General features: G+C 34.3%; 1 protein-coding gene across 2 annotated transcripts in view; it reads right to left on the bottom strand.

Moving 5' to 3' along the window:
* The window catches only part of LOC145253353 (uncharacterized), a 692561-nt gene extending 670051 nt beyond the window's left edge, over positions 1 to 22510 (bottom strand). The window contains exon 1 of one of the 2 annotated variants that reach the window (XM_080112927.1): positions 22341 to 22510. The gene's annotated coding sequence lies outside the window, so the exon portion shown is untranslated. The remainder of the gene's footprint in view (positions 1 to 22340) is intronic. The other variant, XM_080112928.1, reaches the window with a different exon arrangement.
* Between the last annotated feature and the right edge of the window lie 824 nt (positions 22511 to 23334).

Below are 23334 nucleotides of genomic sequence, written 5' to 3' on the forward strand. Positions count from 1 at the left end.
GGATAAAGATCCCTCTGCGAGTTGAATATAAAAATTGAATATAAAAATAAAAATGTCATATGTATACATATGTGGTAGTGGTTGATCTGACCTATTTGTTGAGTGTAAAGTGTGATAACAGATCTTAAGACACGCCACACCTACATATATCCATCTCTTGTAGGTTTCTTGGGCGTGGGGGTGATGAAGAAATAACTACTCAGCTCCCTTATCCCCTTCCAAAATAAAACCTTTTTTAGAATGTCTAGTACTTCAGTTGTTTTTTTTTAATTTTTTATTTTGATTCAATAATCTTCTTATATAACTTTTAGTTCAGTCATTATGATTATATCTCAACCACTTGCCTGCATCACATCCCCTTTTAAAGAAAGGAACCCCTTTGGATTACTCAGGCTCCACCTCCTTATAACTAACCCCCTACCCCACAAACTGAACACTTTTAGATTACTCCCTCTCACACACACTCAAAGTCCCTTTTTGACTAATAAACCCAAATTCTGTTAACTACACCCTCTCTTTTCAACTTCCTCTTCACCTAAAAACTATACCACTGCCTTCTTTCTGTCTCACCTCAGCTTTTTTTTAACCACACTACCCCCCCCCCCCGCCCCATCCCGGTACTGTTTTAACATTACTTGCTAGCTCAAATTTTTATGACAAGATCTCCACTTTAAGAATATACATTCTTTTCTCCTTATGTATACAACTAAATACCCCTTGGATTATTATACTACAACCCCACTATGACACCCCCTCCACCTGAAAAATGCCACCCATGGAATCTTTAACCCTTTATGAACTGGTTGAACTAATTCATTCAGTCGTAAATAAATGAATATAACAGCATAAATAAATTGGGAATTGATTCAAACACTCCTTGTACATATTAGTTTGTATCTGGGTAGATGCCAGATACCTCCAAATTGCAACTGTCCATTGCTTACATTCGGTATGCTGCCATCTAAAATTAACAGTAAATATTTTTTTTAATTCTCTACATCATATCTTTGAGATAACTTCACACATAAAAATCAGGAGAGTGGGGATTATGGTTCGATGAGTGTGAAACAGATTCAAGATTACACCATTTACTACTGAGACAATCATTAAAGTGCCCCCACCATCATTGAACAGCTATAAAATAGATATCATTTTCAAGATACTTCTTTCGGCTCCATCAGGGTTGATCAGCAATATGCAGTTCGCGCTGACATAATTGCTGCACAAAGTAAACCGAATCCTAAAGCGATGGAGTTATTTATATAGAGACATGTCAAACTGCTATCCAGCCTAGTTCGCGTGCAGAATACAATGCACAACATCCTCAAGTTTGAAACATATATGGTTATCACTCCTTATTTCCAGAGTTGCATGTCTAAGCCAATAGGTGGCGATATCAACTTCCTTTCTCTCTTTTTCTTTCTCAGTCCTTTTTCACCAGCGACGTCATACGGTATGGACATGTGGATATTTCTCTCCTGTTTTTTCTTATAAACATGTCTAATACCAAAAGAAGAAAAACTCAACCCAAAATCATTGGATGCGAGTCTCTTTTTTCTAATTTGTTGTTCTGTTTAACTGCTCCCAATAATTCCAAACACAAAGAGAAAGAAGGAAAGGAACATCTCTGTGACTGCTAGTCTCACGAATTCAAACGTCACTATTCATTGAGTCAACCACGTACAACGTGTCAGCAAAAGACTCAGCTGTTTTCTGTCAACAAGAAGATTATGGGGAGTCTGATTGTGATTTAAGTATTCCCAATACAATGCTGCAGCTGAAGTTTTGTGATCTTCGGGTGACTCTCTTATAAAAAAATTATATATAACTAGCAGAACCTGTGGAAATTCCATGGTAGTTGAACATTTTTAAAACACATCATAAATAAAATAATTAAAAAATAAAATAAAACAAATAACGAATTTAAAACAATTTTAACAAATTCTTTTTTGATCTTTTAAATCTAAAAAGAATTAATTAAAAAATTTTGATTTTTTTCAACACACAACACATTTTTTTATTTTGTTTTGCTTTTTTTATTTCTAAATAATTTTTTTGATATAAATTATTAAAGAACAAATGTCACATTTATTTTTAATTTCATAAAAAATCTATAATAAAAAAAAATTACAGTCTCCTCTCAACATGACTTTTTTTAATTATAAAATAAAATAACCCATTTGAACCCGTAAACAGACTGCCATGTTTTGTTTTGTTTTTGTTTTTTAATTTTTGGATGATTTTTAACTGGTAAAGAGCGACTATAGAAGGAGGTAATTCGTTTCTCATTAATTAATGCTTACGATGATGATAGTTTTCTTTTCTGTGAAACAGGGCGTATGGACAAGTGAATTAATATTTACATAAGAAGAGAAGCTTTCATTACATCTGAGATTCATGGCCGTCAAAACAACACCAAGACAGAACGATGAAGAAGAAAAAACTCTTTAATATGTTCCTATCTGAAGAAGGTTTTTTTGCAAACAAAATATTTGTATTAAATAAACAATATGTTTATTTACAAAAAACAAAAAAACAAATTGCATTTTGTTGGCTTTCTGTTATGGCTTGCAATAAGCCACAAAGAAAACAGAACAACGGAATAGAGTTTAAACAATGTATTACTGGAACAACAACGTAAAAAGGTTACAACTGAAAAGTAAACGTCACCGAGCAGGCGAGGATCGCTCTGGTGTTTAATCCACACCTGGGATCAAAAGGTCTATGGTTTATATAATGGATAGAACAGTCCATTTGGAGGGAGATTCCCCCACAACACCCCACCCCTCCCAAGCTGATTTCCGCGGTTGTGAAAATCAGTATTTCTTCCTTTTGGGGCAGACCAAGGGGTCTGCGCGCTTCCTCTTTCTGCCGGAGCGTCTCGGTTCTGACATCTCTTTTGGAGGGTCTATGTCAAAACAGTCATACACAGTTTCAATCGCCTCATTGCCATCCTGCGGTGGTTCTTCTTGATCCTTGTAAAAGCGTTTCCTGATTTGGTTCAGGTGCCTCTTATGTTGGAACTTTGGGCCCTGAATGATATATGTAACATAGCCGATTCTTCGTAAGATCATGCCCTGTTCCCAAAAAGAAATGTTATTTCTAAAATGTCTAAAATACACTATCTCCACTGTTAAACCGTTTCATTGGCATTGTAGAGGTTTTGTTGTGTACTATGTGTTTGGGTAGCAGTTTATCAAATACGGATTTTATTTTCCGTCCAAACATGATTTCTACTGGGGATTCCACATCTGGTTTGTTCGGATTTCTCGTGATTCTGTAAAACTGCAGAAATTGCTGAAGGGCCTTTTCTGTCGGTGTACTGGACGCCTTTTTTAAAGCCCTTTTAAGCGTGTCGACGAAGCGTTCGGCCTGGCCGTTGCTTCTGGCATGGTACTGGGGTGTCGTAATATGCTTGACTTGATACATCTCACAGAATTCTTTGAACTCTGTCAAGGTGAACTGTGTAGCGTTGTCGCTAACCAAACAGTCTACAACCCCAAACCGAGCAAACAATTCCAATAAAAAATTTGTCATTGTTGCTGTGGTCGGTTGTTTGCATCTTAGTACCTCTGGCCATTTAGAGTAAGAGTCAACTACTATCAGGTAGTAAAAATCCTCCACAGGTCCTGCATAATCGATGTGGATCCTCGACCATGGTTGTTCAGCCTTAGGCCAAGGTTTATATGTTATCGCTGGTGCTTTTGCAGCCAAAGCACAGCCTTTGCATCTGTTCACCATGTCGGTAATATCTTAGTCCATAGCTGACCAATAAACAAAACTTCTATTTAGGCTTTTCATTCTGTTTATTCCTGGATGCCCCATGTGAAAATCCCTGAGAATTCTTTTTGAAGGGTTTGGGGGATGACAACCCTTTCACCATATAACAGTATTTCGTCGCAACCAGAAAAAATGTTTGAACTGGTGTCACCCAGTGCTAATTTCTGCTTCGTGGTTTGAATGAAATTGTCATTTAGGGATTCTGACTTAATTTCCTGAAGTGTGACCGGCAGTTCACGGATAATATTGTTTATCATGGTTTTTACATCACTATTAATACGTAGTGCCGCGATTACTGAATCTTCAAGAGGTTCCATTTTGGCAGGAATCAGTCTCGATAGACCGTCTGCATTGGCTAGTTGTTTTGAGGGGACAAATTGAATCGTAAAATTATAGTTCAGCAGAATAATTCCCCATCTTAATATTCGGTTCACAGTGAATGTTGGAAGTTCTTTTTGTGATCCAAAAATGGATATCAACGGCTTATGGTTGGTTTGTAGAAAAAAATGTCTTCCGTACAAGAACAGGTGGAATGTTGAAACTGCAAATATAATTCCTAGGGCTTCTTTCTCGATCTGAGAATAATTCTTTTCCACTGGCAAGAGAGTCCATGATGCGAAAGCAATAGGCTGTTTTGAGCCATCCGGCATTCGATGTAACATGCACGCCCCGACGCCATATTGACTAGCATTGCTAGCTACTATTATGTCCAACTGTGGGTTGAAATGCACTAGGAATAGTTTTGAAGTCAGGATTCTTTTTATTTCTTGGAATGATGTCTGGCAATCTTCTGTCCACTCCAAAGACAGCATAGTATCCATTACTTGCTAGAATATTGCGGGTGCCACCTTGATACTAAACGCAAGTCTTTCGTATCTGTACAAACCCCGATGAGTGTTAATACAGAGGAGGTTAGCGCTTTTGTCGTTTACCGGAATCTGTAGGTAAGTGTCGTTTAGGTCGATCTTAGAAAAAAACTTGCCGTCATTTAATTTCGTGAACACTTCTTCTGGACTAGGTAATGGATAGTGAAAATCTTCTAAGGACCCGTTGAGTCCAGTTGCGAAGTCAGCGCAAACGCGAATTTCCCCGGACCTTTTCTTTACGTAAACAATTTTAGCCAGTATATCGATGCTTTCTAACCTGTCTAGTTCCTGATTTATTTTGTTCAGGGATGCAAACGGGACATTACATTTCTTTTTAAACACCGGTTGTGTGCCAGGTTTCAACTTAAAATCCGCAGCGATTTTTGTACATCTCCCCAGGCCAGGAGTAAATACGTTTGTGAATTCTTTTTTAAAAACAAGTTATAAGTTTCTCCGTTTCTGCTGGGTGGGTATCTATTTTCTTGCAGAATGTGGATATAGGAAGATCCCAGAGACGAAACTCCTCCATTCTGTCAGAACCGAACAGGTTCTCACTATCTTTTAGCACACAATCTTAGTTTTTTGTTTTCCCCCATAAAGTGACGTTTGTAATTAATTCACCTTCAAAATGAATTTTTGTACCATTAACGACCGTCGCCGTTCTGTTAGTTTTTAACAAAGTCGGCTTTCGTAATATTTTCCACGTTTTGAGATTTATTATTGAAAGATCCGATCCACTGTCTTATTGGAATTTAATAGCCTTGCCGAAAATGTTAACCATTACATATTTGCGTAGATTTTCATCTACGACATCCTTAGTTCTGGTTTGACGTACACGGCTTCTATTCTGAGTTTTCCTACAGTGCAAACTTTTATGACCGATCTTATTGCATAAATAGCATCTTTTTGTTAAAAATGGGCAATCCCTTACCCAATGTAGTCCACCACATCTGAAACAAGCATTCGGTGCTTTTAGTTTTCCTGAGTTTCGGTGGTTAGTGTCTGTGTGCAATTTCGACGGTTTTTTTCTTAGTTACTTTTTTTATATTTTTGATATTTCTTGCATCTTTTTTTGACAATCCTCAGTCAATTTTTGAAGTGTTAAGTTCTGTTCATTTTCTAATTTTGTAAGGACTCTGCGTCTGATTTCCGCATCTTTTCCTGGCGTTAAACCTTGCACAAACACAAGGCATTTAAAATTGTCTGCTGTTAGTTCAGACAACTTAAAGTCATCACAGTGTTTTGTCACTACAGCTGTGTAGGTGGCAAAATCGTCGTTATCATCTTTTACCACATGCAAAAATCTCCAACGCTTATGGAAAAGAGACGTTTTTGTCGATAAAAGTTCTGTTTACAAATTTACCGTCTCATTGCTGTTTTCCGAGGCAAGATGTAATTCACGAATTTATCATACTCAGCCGTTTCCAATTTTCATAGTAGAAGTCTGGTTTTCTTTTGATCAGACCAGTTGCTGCAGTCAATATTAAAAAATCTTCATAACACCGAAAATATGCTGCAAATGATTTTTCCTCTTCCTCGTATTTAAAATTGTCTATCGCGGTCCATATTGTATTCTGAGAAAATGCTGAATTGCTTTCCACGTTCGCATTATTCTTAACAATTTCTGTAAGCAATTCCTGTGTTTGTAATTGACGTTCGGCTAACTGTTTTTGAACTTTCTTTTGCTGTTTCTCGGTTCGTATTTGACATTCCGCTAACTGTCTTTGCAATTCCTTTTGCTGTTCCTCGAATCGTATTTGACGTTCAGTCCAGTGTTTTTCGGATTGTAACTGACGCTTTGCGGCATCGATATGCAACTTGGTCAAATGTTCCAAGGCTACTTTCAATTCGTCCATTTTGCTTTGTCAGCATTAGCAATTTCAAAACGTTCGCTGAATTTTACAAAACCGTTTTATTCTTTCTTATTTCTTCCTCCAGACAATAAAACGATCAGAAAAAAACATAAATATATAAAAAGTTCAAGAAAAAAAATCAAGTGTGTATTTTTCTCCAGAGAAAAAAAAAAAAATAACGCACGATTTTTGCAGCAAAAACCACAAGTGACAAATTCTTTTTCCAAAAGTATAAAAATTTACCTTTCTAAGTTGCGACAAACCTTTTTCTTTTTGCAAATGTACAGTGCTATCTTTGAAAGTTGTGACAAACTTTTTTCTTTTCAACTCTTTTTTTCCCCCCATAATGATCTGCGTTTTTTTTTGTTTGTTTTTTTATTCGTTACCATGAACCTTTCAGTTTCAAGTGTTATGTTAGACACTTCCTTAGGCTTGATAACATTTGAGTTCAACGTCGTTAGTATTTTTAGAATACTATTTCAACGCGAGTATATTTTTTTTCAATGTCGTTACTGGTTTCGATTTTAGTATGCTCCTTGAATCCAATATCGTCAGTGTTTAGTTTTTTAGAACACTGTTTTTAAACGTGAGTACGTTCTCCGAATCCAATGTCGCCAGTGTTATGGCTTGCAATAAGCCACAAAGAAAACAGAACAACTGAATAGAGTTTAAACAATGTATTACTGGAACAACAACGTAAAAAGGTTACAATTGAAAAGAGTAGTAAACGTCACCGAGCAGGCGAGGGTCACTCTGGTGTTTAATCCACACCTGGGATCAAAAGGTCTATGGTTTATATAATGGATAGAATAGTCCATTTGGAGGGTGATTCCCCCACAACACTTTCTTAGCATTTTCAAATTTTAAACTTTCAAATGCTTTCAACGAGACTAATCAGATAATATTTCTATGATTTTAGAGCAATTTGCAGAGTTGGGCGATCATTTCCCACAAAGTTAAACATTCTAATAGCCTAAAAAAATAGTTAGCTGACAAACAGACAGACCATTTTACCTTGGCACCAAAGTCGCCAGAGTTTAGATCATTGCTGAAATGTTTTTTTTCTATTGACTGCAGTATGTTATTCGTCCTGTGCACTTCTAGGTGATCTATCCTCCCAGGTTTTGGTTTCTCCCTTTGAGAAAGGGTTAGTTTATTGCTAATCGTTTGAGGCGCCCCTATCAGGGAATATCACCAGGATTGTCCAGGCATTTTTTGCAGGTCAAAGTGCTCTTCTTCTAGAAACTGGCTTTTTGATCCCACTTTTCGACCCTTGTGTCACATTTTCCTGACGTGGAAGGTATATTGAGCAATTCACACTCCCTGGTCTTTAAATTAGAATCAAAAGGTAGCACTTGTTCTGTTCTCAATAGGAAGAGAAATCTTTCTTGACTGAAATAATTTTTATTTTTGTCTAGAGTGTCCTTGTTGGAGGTGCTGAATCCCCCCACCCTTATAAAAATCGATTTTGTATCTAATTTTATCCTTGTTAGGAGGGGTAAGTAAGTAGTGGCAGATATCTCACATGTGTGCAATTATTGCTTTGTTTCACTGAAAAGTCAGCCATTGTTACACTATTTTATACTGAAATTGTACATGTTTTTATGTGTTTACTTTGTAAAAAAAATTTAATTTTGGAGGTATTTTTGTTACGTACAACATATGGTTTTCTTAAATGGTCACCCATTTAGTACTCTCCATGCTCAACGTTGCTTAACTTCTATGATCTAATGGGAACCAATGTTAAGATATTGAATGGGCAGATGCCCTAGTATATAATTTAAGTTGAGGCTAGGAGGAAATGAGAAACCACAGAGAGGTTGGCTGAGGTTAACTTTATTGTACCAAAACAGATATGACATCACATGGCTCAAAGAGAGAGAGAGAGTGAAAGAAAAGGTTATTCCCTTGAGAAGTATATATTGGTGTTAGATGTGGAATGACATGGACTGGCAACGTTATAATTAACTAGTGATCTATGTCTCTCTTTCTGTCTAATTCTCTATCTGTCTGTGTGTGTGTGTGTCTGTCTGTCTGTCTGTCTGTCTCTCTCTCTCTCTCTCTATCTATCTATCTATCTATCCATCCATCTCTTCCACTTATTTGTCAGTGACCTGGAACAAAGATCATATTGAATAAATGATCATTACCTTCTATCGGTTTGGAGTTGATTACAGGAAAGCTAGCCTTCAATTTTAGAGGACCATGCAGAAGCGCGTACAAAGAGAACATCTAATAGGAAAAATAGGTAGGAATACCAAATTTTTTAATTTTAATTCTTGCAATGATTTCAGCAACTTGATAGCTGCATATACAACACAAGGCCAATTATGCAACAAACGTGACTATAATCATATCCTCATATATGTGTACAGATCTATCTATCTATCTATCTATCTATCTATCTATCTCTCTCTCTCTCTCTCTCTCTCTATATATATATATATATATATATATAATATGTATGTGTACAGATCTATCTATCTATATATATCATCGTATGTGTGTAAAGAACTCTCTCTGTCTCTCTCCCTATATATATATATATATATATATATATATATATATATATATATAACAATAACAAATCTCTCTCTCTCTCTCTCTATATATATATATATATACATATATATATATATATATATATATATATATATATATATATATATGGGGGGGGTGTAAAGATCTACTCTTCATATTTAAATATCTCAAATCTTCAACCTCATTCATTTTTTAAAATTATTTAAGTTCCTTTTTATATGTTTCTCGATTGAGATATGAGTTTTTTTTATTGACGGGAACCTAAATGGAATTTTTTTACTTTTATTTGATCCATGGAGTAAATCGCTTTCATTTCGTCAGCCAGGATCGTGTAGAAATGTTAACTTGTTAACAGTTCTGAATTTTTTAGATGAGGGCTGGTTGTTTATATTACTTGTTTTGATTGGACTATTGTTCACATCTTGAGTGTTGTTTGTGCAACGTTTCGGTCGATATATCCTGCGACCTTCATCAGGCATGTTGGCCACCATCTTTGTTAACATTTTGTTATTCTTAGTCAATATCGTCAGTTGCAAGGATCGAACGTTTAACCTCAAGAAAACTGTCACTTAGAATGGATTGTTAATCAATACTTTTTACTATTACACCATGATTTCATGCCGACGATTCTAGTATGAAATTTGGAAGTCTTAAACTCAATCTTGTTTAAATGTGTCTTAATACAATCCATCACTATAGAATTACTATTTTTTGGTAAGCAATCAGGTAAAATGTTAAGTGAATTATCTATGGCAGGACATTAGAAAATTATTTGATCATATCTTTTATAAATTCTGCAATATTTTTAATTAAAGTAACATTCTGATGTTACAAAACAAAGGACAATGCTATAGACAACCATTATGAGAATAGTTATTTTCTGTTTCAGTTTATATGTCTTTGTTTCATCCTTGTTCAAGAATATGTTCCAAATGTTTACCACTGTGTTGCAAGCACATCTGAATATAACTGATTTGGTCTGCGATTGGGCTTCTCAGTTCAGGAATAATCTAGGTATTGTATTAATAGAGATTATTTTTTAAATAACCCCACAGATAAAAATTTGGAGGTTAAGATCCGGTAAGTGTGAGGCTCATTCAGAATCACCCCTTTTGTTGATGAGACGATCACCAAAGTGTCCCCAAATATCATTGAACAGTGATAAAACAAAGACTGTGAGATATTAATGAAACAAACTTGATGAATAAATCAAGAATAAATTGAAGTTTATTTATACCAAATATGGTTAGAGAAAAAAATGATTGCGAATTTTATTAACGATTCCATCCATGGTATTTTGGAGAAAGGTGCATTTTCTTTTACTTAGGGGTCATTGCTTATCAAGGCCTGGAGGCGTTTCTAGGATAAGAGTTTTTAAGTGTTACGTAGATTGTGAGACAACATGATCAGTAATGGAGGAACTTGGGTAGGATTTGATCATTAAAGAAGGCGACTTAACAGGATCTTTTATATAAGTTTCACACCTCCATCTTAATGTGTGCTTGTGTGCGTGAAATTTCTTGTTTTCCTTCCTTTAATTCCTCATGCGTTGCATGATGTAACCTTCGACCTTCTTCAGGTGAGTCTTGTAGAACTTGGGAATCTTTCTGTCAAGCTCAGGAATCTGCATGGATATTCAAACGAAACCTTTTATTTAATCTACGGTGGTAGCATACTCTCGTTCCATCAGCCATAACTGAGTAGAATTCCTAAGTAATTTGCAATTGTATTTTAAATGTTGCCTGCACTGAGGATTGAACCTTCAACCTTTAAGAAGAGTGTAACTTTGCAACTGAATTTTACCAAGTACTCTATCTACTATGCCATGAGTCCTTAGGAGCAAGCTACCCCTGTGGATGAAATAAAGGATTCCATTCAAATTTTTATGCAGATTCTCGAGTTGAACAAGATACGTCTGAAGAAGATCAGAGATTACATTAATCGAAAAACTGTGAAAATAAAACTCAAGATGAGAACAGTAGTCTGAAGAATCCAAAAAAATATAAATAATAAATCCTCATCTCAAAAATTCAGAAACGTAAAAGCAAAGTCTGACTGTTTATAAAAGACACGAAATGGTTTGGGTGAACAATGCATCAATCATTCACAAATAAGAACAGATAAGCACATAACAGAGAATGGATTGTAATTATGTAAGAACTATGCACTATTAATGAAATTTAATTTGTAACTTAATTATTGACATGTAGTTGACTAAATCTTTCAGTTTGTGAAATGATTAAGGTAAGGAAGTATGTCCAAGAGCCAAAAAGGTAAAAGTACTCTCTGAGTAAAGAAGATGGATGAGTTCACCTGTCGGAATGACAATGACCATTTGATCATCTTCGAGAGATGACTCGCATGTAATTGTGAGACAAGGGTTGTGCAATCACTAACTGCATTTCTCCTATGTCCGCACTGCTTGATTCCAGTGGCAAGGCAAAGTTCATTTTTATGACTGAAAACAATGCCGAGATAAGCAGAGAACACATAATAAATCATCTGGTATTCTCAATTGGTCACCAATTTAGTACTGACCAGGCTCAATAATGCTTAACATGATCTAATAAAAACTGATGCATCAATGTGATTATGCCATATCGAGACAATAACAGCAGATGGATGACACTCGAGTTTTTAATGAAGGTATGGTTTTAATTTGATTAACTTGTCATTTTGCCGCAGGAAAAAGACAGGTTGAAAAATAAGGTCATCTTGTTGATGCCCTCTATTTATGTAACCAGTGGAGGAGGGATGCGCTCTACTGAGTGCAACTCCAGCTTTTTTTTTTATTGAGACTTCACAAAGAGAAGCAAAAATATTTCTGTAACTATTAATAGTATCTTTACTATTGTTACAATAGTGATTGCAATTACTTCTATTTTCTGCATGACTGCAGCTACCATCATCATCATCATCATCACCAACACCAACACCAACAACAACAGCAACAATCCAGTTCAGATATGTAGGTGGTCTTAGTCTATGTCTACTCCCGTGACCTTATTAGGATGAGTAATTCTCCATTCAAGTAATCTATCCATGCATCAAAGTTTGCCCAATCTTTTCTATCTGACACGTGATACTGAAATGGTGTAATATCGGAAAGAAAGAAAAACGATCCTCAGCAGTTAGCCAGTTATGTTATGAGTTTGCTTTCTCCTTGTGCCTCAAATATGTCATTCGCATTCTGTCTTTTAAGGCCAATAAAATATAAATTTAAACAAGTGATGCTGTGAGAATATTGGCGTCTCCCCACTAAGTGTCAAGAAGAGAGAGAGAGAAAGAAAAAGAAGTATGACAAAAGACAAGTGGAAACAAGTTTATTGGAGGTACAAAGGTATAGGAAATAGGGTTGGTGAAAAGACAACAGATAGGAAGTTGTTCATAAAGGTACACAAAAGGAAGTTGACATGGGATTGTTGGTTAAGGTGTGGCAATAAAGGGAATAAAAAGACCTGAAATATATTTAGAGTTAGTATGTGAGCAGTTTTAGGTGTGGCCATGAATTTTGGGACAATCTTTATGACAATTGGGTCTAGTTTATGGACAGTCTTGGCTGACAACAGTAAGAATAAAAGAGAGTTTCCAGTTGGATATAGTTGAAAGCAGATCATGGTCCAGAGGAGATGAGGAAAGGAATTGATCAATCGATTGATGAACACAGTCTCAGCAAAAGGGGAATATGGGCAAAGAACACCAGTTAAGATATACACCGATGAATTATTTACCTTGAGGGACACAGAGAGTCCTGGCCTGGAGAAGGGAAGGTACATTTTTACTCCTCGTGGGAACTATGCCCACTTGAGACAGAATAGAACTCTAGCCACTTCGAAAATGAGTACCGATTTATTGTTGTTCTGTATTGTGATATTACTTTAATCTTTTCGTTTGTCAATTTGTAATAAATGTGTATATATGTACTTGTGTACTATTTGTGTTTAGTAAGTATTTATGTTTGTTAAGTGCTGGAGTCCCTCAGGGGTCAATCCTGGGCCCAACTCTCTTCCTGATCTACATCAATGACCTCCCTAAACACATACTTAAATCATTCGTTGACATCTATGCTGATGACACGACCATCTACGGCAACACATCAAAGGCTGTAAATGACAAAGTTCTCTCTGATTCTCTCTCCTCTGATCTCGAGCGCGTGGGTCAGTGGGGGAAGATGTGGCTGGTTACCTTTAATGCATCCAAAACCAAACTGCTATCCTTACATCATCAACGCTCTGATCCCCATCTGGCATCAATTGTGATGGATGGCTCTCGTCTGGGTGAGGCCCCGTGTTTTGACAAGCTTCTGGGTTTGACCTTTACTCCTGATCTGAAATGGAACACGTACATCAAGTCTGTTGCCAAGGTCGCTGGAAAGATGGTGGGATCCTTCTACCGCTCCAGAAGATATCTCACTACGGATGCAATTCTCTATCTATATAAAAGCCAAGTACGTCCAAGGATGGAATACTGTTGCCATATCTGGGCAGGAGCTGCTAAAAACAGCCTATCCTGCCTTGACAGAGTACAAAATAGACTTCGTGGCTTAGTGGGGGATGCCCTTTTTTCTACCCTGCAACCTCTCTCCCACAGAAGAGACGTTGCGAGCCTGTCCTTGTTTTATCGTTATTTCCATGGCAGATGCTCGTCTGAACTCCAATCTCTGGTCCCTCCTCGCCAATCTTTCACGAAAAACACCCGTCTAGCTGAATCCACTGTGAAAAATTTCCCCCACTCTATATCTGTGCCTAAATCAAAACGCAGATTCCATGAACAAAGCTTCTTTCTTAGAACTGCACGCCTGTGGAACTCTGTTCCGTCTGCCTGCTTCCCTCCGGACTACAACTTGGATGTCTTCAAGTCCAATGTTAACAAATTCCTAATGAACCGCCCCCTTAAGTAAACATTTCAGCAAATCTCCTCACTAACGTACTGTACTTGCAATAACCCTTATCCCTGAGTGGCTTCCGGGCCTTGATAAGTGGTGATCACTGTGTAAAAAAAAAAAAAAAAAAAAAGTATATTTTAGTTTCAGAGACTCAACCAACCACGAGAGCCTAATACTTGCAACAACGTGAACACTAGTAGAGAATTGATGGTATTACACACGCGCACACACACACACACACACGCACACAAGCAACTAATATCTTGTGAGTGTCGAAGTCCGTGTTTTCTTTTGTTTCTCTTATCTTATTTTTTATTTTATACTTGTGAGCTAGTGCATCTTCTTGTCAGTTGATAATGTGTGAGAGACGACGATACGCACGGCCAGAACGAGAAGAGAAATTGAAAGAAAAGAAATATACGGCAAACAACATTGGGTCAGCAATTGTTGTCGAACAGAGCAACCAACACACGGTTTTATCACAATGCTAAGATCCATAGATACGTTAAGTAATTAAATAATTAAATGTTATGAAGATCTTTTTAAAAAAATTGTATATGGCATTACTGTGATTAATTCAGTATTATTAGACTGGGTTAATGCATGGGAGAGCTGGAAAAATATGCAAGATTATAGGTTACTAGAGCCTTCCATGGCTAAAGAAAAGAGGGTGTTTTATTATATGTGAACGAGTGCTTACACGTACGTGCGGATGTGCGTGTGTGCGTGTGTGTACGTATATGGACGCGTATAAGTGTGTGTTTAGTCAAAATTCTGACGCAAAAGATGAAGGGAAATAACTCTTACTTGACTAAAGATAAAAAGTGTAAGTTAAATATAAAAAATGTGCTTGTTAATATAGTTGAAGATCGATTTTTTTTAATATGTAAGTAAAAAGAATGTTACGTACTTAATTGTCATGTCGAAAATAGTAATTTATCAAAAAATTAGGAAATCCATCGAGTAGAAAGTTATTTATAGTTGAAAGTAATTTTACAGAAAATTGAGTGAAATTGTGTAAAGTAGATCGTCAAGAATTCACACACAGCATTGCTGTGTGTGAATTCTTGACGATCTACTTTACTTTGTCACAGCAACCATACACAATGACCAATTAATCATCATGGAGACAAATTTTAGATTACATTTTAATGGCAACCAACATTTTGGCTTTATAGCGATAGACATTTTTTTTTACTAAAAACATAATAGCAATTGGGTTTGTATTACTGTACACATAGATTCGAAAAAGTTGTCACAAAACAAATATATAACAAATAAATGTTATCAAAGGCAAGATAAGTTAATTTTCTACCCAACTGGATATGTTTTTTGTGTTTATATTTAATGTAACATGTTTATTCAGCTCGAAAAACATAGTGTTTACCGATGTATTGGAAAATTTAAAATGGCAGCAGACTCTCTCTTTGAGGCGATAAGTTTGGGAAAATGAGTTATAAATACAAAAAGCAGACAAAATACTGTTAGAAACTCGCTCAGTATATGTTACCGTGACATAAGCTGACATATATTCAGTGGGTTTTTAACAGTATTTTGACTGTTTTTTTTTTATTATTTATAACTCCTTTTCCTAAACTTACCGTCTCCGAGAGAGAGTCGGCCGCCATTTTGAATTTTCCAGTACATCAGTAAACAGTAATCACAGTATGCTTTTCGAGTTGAATAAACATGTTACATTAAATATAATCACTAAAAACATATCCAGTTCGGTAGAAAAGTAACTTATCTTGCCTTTGATAACATTTATTTGTTCTATATTTGTTTTATGCCAACTTTTTCGAATCTATGTGTACAGTAAAACAAACCCTAGCAATTCTCTCAATGAATTTTCATAATTTTTGGATATATTACTATTTTCGACATGACAATTAAGTACGTAATTTTTTTTCTTTTTTTGCTTAAAAAGACATATTTAAAAAATCGATCTGTCGACTCTATCTTAACAAGCACCAGAAAAAAAAATTGCACACAAAGTCTGACCGATTAGCTATTATTCCTCATGAATGAGCTGACATTGTAATTTTTTTTTTTCGTGTATATGTATGTTCTATTATAATTTTTATCATACAGTGTAAAGATGTGTTAAAAAACAATCAATTTAAAACTGATAATACAATTTGTTTCAATGAAATTTCCACTGAACAAATAAAAATATATTTTTTGTATTATTAAGTTTATTTGGTTTATTGCTCTCATTTTGTTTCTTTGTTTTATTTTCGCAAGATTTCGTCTGATGTAATTTCCGATCTTTTTTAAGTACCTCTAATTCTAACTTATACAGAATTTCGAACTGAAAAAAAGTTCAGTTGAAATATGTGTGTGTGTGCGTGTGTGTGTGCATGTGAGTGAGAGAGAGAGAGAGAGACATTTGGCACTAAATTTCTCATACCTGGAACTAAGGTAATAAATAGTATTGAGCACTTTCTTCAGGTTTTTACTAATTACCATTTTTGCTATATATATATATATATATATATGTGTGTGTGTGTGTGTGTATGTGTGTGTGTGTGTGTATATATATATACACAGATGGCAAAAAAAGTCTGCATTTGTAATTTTTTCAAAAACTGCAAATTTAAACAACCTATACCTCATTTGATTCGCCTTTTATTCTTCTATAATTTTACCTGTTCATATTTGACTTTTAATTAATTAATTCTAGTGTTCACGTCAATTTAAAAAAATAACTTCAAATTGAGGAGGCAAAAAGAAAGTCCGCACAATGGAAAATTGTTATTTAAATATAACTTTAGGACATTAATGGAACACAAATACAGCAGAAACACAATGAAGTTAATATTTAGTAACATAGCTTTCTGCAATTTGAGAGCCTACAACCTTTTGGGAATTCCTTGTATTAGACTGCAGCAATACTCTGGGGAAAGGGCATCCCACTTTTCTTTAATTTTTGTCCAAATTCAATTTGAAATTTTATCATTGCGTAGTTGTTGCTTGATGTAATGCCATACGTTTTTGATAGAATTGAGGTTTGAATATTGTGCAGGCCAATCCAAACACGGAATATCATGCTCTTCCAGGAACCTCTTGACATTTGCCAGCTGTGTGAATGGGAGCATTATCCTGCATGATGATGGGATTATCATCCAAATTCCAAACAAAGTAGGGTAGAATGATTGTTTTATAGTTCTGAATTTGTTTAGATGAGATATGAATGTTTGTATTGTTTAGCTCAATCAGATAATTGTTCTTATCTTGAGTGTTATCTGCACAATGTTTCAGTCGATATAACATGTTTTACATAAATTGATACAGGTATGATAACTTTTGATTTCAATTAAAATAAGCTTTTAATTGAAGTCTAGATTTAACATATTCTTCTTTTTATTGTTTAACGTCTCAATTTAAACGAATTGGATTTCAGGATTTATCGTGTTTTGCATTCGAATTCTTCAATTTTCATATTTTCATACTTTTCCGATTTTCATAAATAAAAGTTTGTTGGGGTTATTATTAAACTAAACGAGAGTTTCGGAGAGACGACATAAAATGATAATTTATTTGGTCATTTTATAACTATAAAAATGCGATTTTTTGTGACTAAATGCTTTTTGGTTTCTTTGTCAGAAGAGTTCTAATGTTTTAGGTGCAGCAACTAAGTAGACATTTCTTGTTTAATTCAGCCGACCAATTCGTAAAAATCCACCCACAGAAATAAAATCCCGTTTCTTCAAAGAAATAATGTTTATCTTGTTTTGAATCTGATCTCAGAAAACAGGTTACAATTACAAACAAGACCTTCTCTGTCTCTCGTCATCTCTGTATGAGCAGAGTTGAAAAACTGCAAGCAAACAAATCTACGCCTCTTCACATGCCAAAAAAAAAAAAAAAAAAAAAAACCGGTTCCATTTGCCTCTTTTTTTTTTTTTCCACATGGAACCAGTTTCTTCTTGCACTGTTGATTACATCCCATTGTTATTTGTGTGCCCAAGGACGGACGTAGGACGTTCCGGTGCATCAATACAGAAATGGCGTCTCATCATAAATAGTGCTCACTGTGGGGGTTCATCCCAAACTGTTGAATGCATAATACTCAGCTCACCCAAATGTTAGCCACAGGATTGTGTATATAAATTGGCTTATCATAATGAAACTGAAAATCTAAGAACAAGTGCCAACACTACATTTTCTGGGGTAAGTGGGGTAGTTAACTTACAATTTTGTGGTTCCATGTGGGGTTCGGCTATCATATATTTTTATGTGAAAATATGTTTCTTCAATTATATTTCACCTTTTATTTATACCAATCCTTGTGACTACAGGGCCTATAACAAATAAATGACAAAAGTATATATTCCAAATATCAAGATGTGTGGAAAACTCAGTTCCCATATGTTAAAGTGACATATATATATATATATATATATATATATATATATATATATATATATATATTCCATGAGCTGGCAGACCTCGAAACGTTAAACCATAAACCCTGCAAGAATTGAAGAAAACATCAGGAACGAAATAAGTGAATTAACTCGCAATCCAGAGATTCTGCAATCTGTCATGAATAATGTTTTGGAAAGAGCACAAATATGCAAAGCTGAAGATGAGCAATATTCAAAAAGCATTATTTTTCATAAAGAAAGATTGTTTGAATTTTGCACTTTTTAAAAATTTCCCGATGTCCTTTTTGTAAGATTGTTTTAAAATTACAGAAGATATCATCAAAAAGAAAGAATCTATATAAGTTCAAAACACTTCAGTGTTTTTTTGGACACCCTGTAGAACTGGAATTACATGTTCCCAAAGAATCTAACAGGGTTAAATTGCATGAACGAGATGCCCAGTTGGCAGGTCCTTTTCGTGAAATTATTTGTTCATCCAATGTTTCTCTCAGTAAATCGATTTGTGGCATGTGGCTCCATCCTACGAAAACCACATGATGAATTACCGAACCGAGCCGAACTCAAAATAACCGATAGTTGCCAAATCTATAATTGAAGAAAATAAAGTTGTCAGTTTAAATTGTGAAATAGAAAATGGAGTTCATGAACTGTTTATCATGTAGCTGTTTCCGAAATTTTAAATTGTCTTGCTAGTGACACATTATTTTCTTAAAAGGAATTTAGTACTTTCTGTTATTAGTATCGTAAAAAATATAAATAAAAGTATTATTTTGTTTATAGAGGATTTTAAAATTACATTTATCGAATTCATGACTCTTCAGTGGAACTGATCAACATACCACTTCCCCAATAAACATATATAGACACGATCCAGGTACTATTTCACTGATATATAAAATTATATATATATATATATATATATATATATATATATATATATATATATATATATATATATATTTATATGAACAAATGATTAATAAAACATGTTAAAAGACATCTTGAAAAAGAGTTAAAAACATATTTAATTTTAAAAAAGGAAGCACAAGATAAGTGGATAGTCCTTAATCCGCGGAGGAGGACTATCCACTTATCTTGTGCTTCCTTTTTTAAAATTAAATATGTTTTTAACTCTTTTTCAAGATGTCTTTTAACATGTTTTATTAATCATTTGTTCATATTATAAGCTCTATTTCCTTTTCGGTTTTATTGAGCTTTTACATCTGGTTGAGATTACTTTACTTGTAAATATTAACTCTTTAATATTTATAATATATTTTAAGTTTACCATTTTGATTACCTTGGTAAACTTATTGTAATTTTTATTTTTATTTATATATATATATATATATATATATATATATATATATATATATATATATATATATAGTCATCCACATACAGTACTGTTTCGCTAAGAAGAATATAAGGGTTGTTCCAAAAGTAAAGCCTCCTATTTTTTAATTAATTGATAGGTCCTGAACTGTCATCTAGGCTTCAGCCTCTGTCCCATCGACGAGATGTCGCATCCCTCTGCCTGTTCTACAAATACTTCAATGGTGAATGCTCTGACGAACTGCAAGCACTTGTACCTCCCCGACGTAACTACCCCCGACAAACCCGACAAGCTACTAAGTCTCATTCATCCCTTTACAGTAGAGATCCCTAGGTGCAAGAAAGCCTTTTACTCCAATGGTTTCTTCCCCAGAACTGCGGGTCTTTGGAACTCCCTTCCGGGAATCTGCTTTCCCAACTGCAATGATATGCAGAAGTTCAAGTGTAATGTTAACAAACATCTTTCTACTCATCTCCCTTCATAATGACCCCGCTAATTAAGTCCCTGATAGTAGCCCCCTGCTTCAAAGTGGCATTGTGCCTTGTTTGGGGTGAAAATTGAATAAAAATAAAAAAATAAAAAATAAAAAATTCCAAAAGTTGAAAAGTTTTGAAGACGTGAATGGTACCATTAAAACGAGTAACATTTTGTGCACCAGAATTTTTTTTTCGACATAGTTACCAGCATTCTCAATGCATTTTTGTCAGCAATGAACGATTGGACATGGTCGTCCAGAGGATTATTCCAAAAGTAAAGCCTCCTATTTTTTAACTAAACAGTTGACGAGCTACGAAGACCGGAGTGGTACTATTAAAACGAGCAACCTTTTGTGCTTTGGAATTTATTTTTCTACATAGTCAGCACCATTCTGAATGCACTTTTGTAAGAAATTCAATAACGCATCTCTAGGTGTATCAGAATTTTTGGGGAATTTTTGACACCCCTAACAGAAAACTGCGAATAAAATATAAAAAAAACTCGCAATTTCTCTTTTTAAAGTGAGTTGCTTATTTTCTGTATGGAATATAGTTCCAAAATAAACTATTAAAGTTGTTTAAAAAATAATAGAAATATTATTTTTTATTTTTTAAAAAACAGTGTTTACAAAGTGTTGGTGCGCGTTCAACCAGCCATTTTTTTTTTTTACGTATGAAATCAATTGAATTTTACGAGTGAAATTTTTTTCAATTTTTAAACTTTAAAAATCTATCAAAATTTTTCTATTGGTTCAATTTTTACGATATTTTCAGGGTCAATGTGAAATAAACCGAATATAATATTTTAGACAAACGTTTCTTTTAAATTCACCCCCCCCTCATTTTGAAATTTCTATTAAAATTTAAATAATTCATTTACGTACTAAGTTTTATATATCACAAATTGAAGATAAAAGATCAATAAATAAAATATTCTAATTTAAAACAAAAAAAAGTGTTTTTTGGAAACTTATCTGTAAAGTCCAAAGTGTAAAACCTTTTTTTTTAAACCACGTTGATTTTTTTTTTTTAATGAAAGCTCATGTTATGCTTATATCGTCAAGTAAATACCAGATGCTGACAGCAATTTTTTTCTATTTCATTCAATGTTTTCTTTTTTTAGATTGTAAAAAAAAATAAAAAATTCACTCGATAAAGTAGAAATAAGATATAATAATCAAAAACTTGTGTATTTCATTAAGAGAATTACAAAAAATAAAAAACCAGTCATCTGGATTTTTTTGTTATATAGAACACACTTATAAGTGAACGTGTGCTTTTTTTCAGCTACGGAAGCCAAAAATAATAATTTTGGTTAACAACACGCAATTAATTCTGGCGTTTATAAGTCACCGTAAGATAATCACGAAAAAAATCAGAGATTTCTCTTCCTTTATTTGAACAGTCAATAAATCTGAGTTCGCGCCTTTTTTAGGAATCTTTGTTTAAAACAGTATTTTATTTAAAAAAGACATGGAATATAAGTATAAATATGGATAAATTCTTAACAATGAATAATGGAAACACACAATGAATAGAATTTTTAATAGGTAAGTGATTTTTTTGGAATTTATATATATATTTTATAATCGAACTAAGTAAAATTTCGTTGATTTTCTTTAAATCTTTTTTTTAAAGAAAAGCGATTTTAAAAACAAATATTGCATAATTTGCTATTAAACTTGTTATTTTTTTAAAAAACTTTGTCTATGCTCCTTTAATTAAAAAAAAAATCCATGACAGAGGTTGCTTTCTCAGAGTCTCACACTGTCAATATCTACAAAAGAGAGATTAAATTTTCTGGTCATAAATGCATAAATGCAGTCATCATAAGAATGCAATTTGCAATCTCTTCTGATCCATTCGCAAGGAATAAAAAAATAGGAAGCATATTACTTTACTACTACTGCTACTACTACTAATACTACTACTACTAATAATAATAATGTTACTTGGCCTTCAGGACAAGATCAAAGTGTAGTATCTGTTCTTCAGATGCTGCACTTCTATTTCTTGTTCTCTTTCGGTGGAGGAGAAATCCTTCACGACTGAGACAATTTTTATTTTTGTACCTTTTCTCCACGTTAAAAAACGACCCTGGTGTCTAACTCTGTCCTGTGGGGAGGCATAGTAAATAGGTACTAATAATAATAATAATAATACTACAGCTTATGTACCGTATAAAAGGGAAAAATATTTTATGAGTACTTACTAATCTTTCTCTTTGGTCCTCAGTTTATTCTCTTTCTTGCTTTCGTTTTCCTCGGGGGGGGGTTGTTTTGTTTGTTTTGTTTTTGTTTTTTTTCATTAAGCTGTTATCATGCCGTTTTAATTACATATTTTCGTTCACTATTAACCTCTAATTAAACAACTTCCGGTTTTGATATAAAATTATGCATTATTTTCTTTCTTCCTTCTTCTTCTTCTTCTTCTTCTTCTTCTTCTTCTTCTTCTTCTTCTTCTTCTTCTTTTAAAACTTAACCCAGTAGCAGCCGAATTAAGAGAAACTTAGATGTAAATGTATATGTTTTTGAGCGTCTCATTAATGGGATGCTGGTGGGTAATGGCTTAAAAGTAGTGCTAATGATGGTGGTAGTGGTGGTGGGTGGGGGTGGGGGATGATGATGATGATGATGATGATGATGATGATGATGATGATGATTTACACCGTTTTTTTTTTCAATTTTATTTTTACTTAAGAGCGAGGTTTTACACCAAAGCTAGTGAGTGTAGTCAAAAATGTTTGCTGTGCCAAGCAGAACTGACTTCTGGAGTTAAGTGATGTTTTACTTGATTCCAAGGAGTTCAACTGTTTCTCAAGATCATCTGGAATTGAGCCAAGTGCACTTATGAGGATTGGCATGATTGAAGATTTATTATTCTACAACCTAGCAATCTCCACCCTCAGTTTCTGATAGTTCTGTAGTTTCTCATTCTTTTTGCCTGCTATATATAACAAATTAACAAAACAAAAATTAGGCATAATGCCAATTCAAAAATTGGGGAGGAGGTCTATGGTCATCCTCATCACTATATCTTTGATTGGTTTACGCAATCCTAGCAAGAGTTCTCATTCACCATAATACCACAAACACGCCAGGGGTTGTCCTACTTAAGATTCCCAAATCCAATCGTTTTTTTTTTTTTGCATTATCCATCTCTCTCTCTATATATATATATATGTGTACATATATATATGTGTACAT

Source organism: Euprymna scolopes, chromosome 3 (genome assembly GCF_053919585.1).
Source record: "Euprymna scolopes isolate OS-2025 chromosome 3, ASM5391958v1, whole genome shotgun sequence".
In the NCBI taxonomy this organism is placed as follows: domain Eukaryota; kingdom Metazoa; phylum Mollusca; class Cephalopoda; order Sepiida; family Sepiolidae; genus Euprymna; species Euprymna scolopes.